Below are 2111 nucleotides of genomic sequence, written 5' to 3'. Positions count from 1 at the left end.
CGTACACGTGCACACGTACACGCACACGTGCACACGTACACGCACACGTACACGCACACACACACGTACACACGTACACACGTACACACACGTCCACACTTACACACACGTACACACGTACACACGTACACACGCGTACACACGTGCACACACGCGTACACGTACACGCACACGTACACACGCGCGTACACGCGTACACGTACACACGTACACACACGTACACACACGTACACACGCGTACACACACACACGTACACACACGTACACACACACACGTACACACACGTACACACGTACACACGTACACACACACACGTACACACGTACACACACACACGTACACGTACACACACGTACACACACACACGTACACGCACGCACGCACACACACGTACACGCACACACGCACACGCACGCACACACACGTACACACACACACGTACACGCACGCACGCACACACACGTACACGCACACACGTACACGCACGCACGCACACACACGTACACGCACGCACGTACACGCACGTACACACACGTACACACACACACGTACACGCACGCACACACACGTACACGCACGCACGTACACGCACGCACACACACGTACACACACACGTACACGCACGCACACACACGTACACGCACGCACGTACACGCACGTACACACACGTACACGTACACACACGCACGTACACACACGTACACGCACGTACACACACGTACACACACGTACACACACGTACACACACGTACACACACACACACACGTACACACACACGTACACACACGTACACACACGTACACACACGTACACACACGTACACACACGTACACACACGTACACACACGTACGTGCACGCACACGCACACACACGTACGTACACGTACGTACACGTACCCACACGTACCCACACGTACCCACACGTACACGTACCCACACGTACACGTACCCACACGTACACGTACACACACGCACACGTACCCACACGTACACGTACCCACACGTACACGTACCCACACGCGCACACACGCACACACACGCACACACGCACACGCACACACACGTACACACACGCACACACACGCACACGCACACACACACGTACACACACGCACACGCACACACGTACACACGCACACGTACACGCACACGCGCACACACACACACGCACACACACACACGCACACACACACACGTACACACACACACGTACACACACACACGTACACACACACGTACACACACACACGTACACACATACGCACGTACACACACACACGTACACACACACACACGTACACACACACGCACACACACACACGTACACACACACACGTACACACACACACGTACACACGCACACGCACACACGTACACACGTACACGCACACACGTACACACGTACACACACACACGCACACACGTACACACACACACGTACACACGTACACGCACACGCACACACACACGTACACACACACACACGTACACACACACGTACACACACACGCGCACACACACACGTACACACACACGGTACACACACACGTACACACACACACGTACACACACACGTACACACACGCGTACACACACACACACACACGTACACACACACGTACACACACACGTACACACGTACACACACACGTACACACACACGTACACACGTACACACGTACACACACACGTACACACGTACACACACACACGTACACACACACACGTACACACACACACGTACACACACACGTACACACACACGTACACACACACACACGCACACGTACACACACACACACGTACACGCACACGTACACGCACACACGTACACGCACACACACACACGTACACACACACACACGCACACGCACGCACACGTACACGCACGCACACGCACACACACACACGCACGCACACGTACACGCACACACGTACACGCGTACACGCGCACACACACACACACACACGTACACACACACACGTACACACGCACACGCACACACGTACACACGTACACACACACACGCACACACGTACACACACACACGCACACACACACACGCACACACACACGTACACACGTACACACACACGCACACACACACG

The 2111-nt window shown here is 55.0% G+C and overlaps 1 protein-coding gene across 1 annotated transcript in view; it reads right to left on the bottom strand.

Moving 5' to 3' along the window:
- gcfc2 (GC-rich sequence DNA-binding factor 2) overlaps nucleotides 1–2111 on the bottom strand; it is a 52005-nt gene that overhangs the window by 40733 nt on the left and 9161 nt on the right. The window lies entirely within an intron of this gene.

The sequence above is a fragment of the Thalassophryne amazonica genome, chromosome 2 (genome assembly GCF_902500255.1).
Source record: "Thalassophryne amazonica chromosome 2, fThaAma1.1, whole genome shotgun sequence".
Taxonomy (NCBI): domain Eukaryota; kingdom Metazoa; phylum Chordata; class Actinopteri; order Batrachoidiformes; family Batrachoididae; genus Thalassophryne; species Thalassophryne amazonica.
This window is presented reverse-complemented; position numbering and strand designations above follow the sequence as displayed.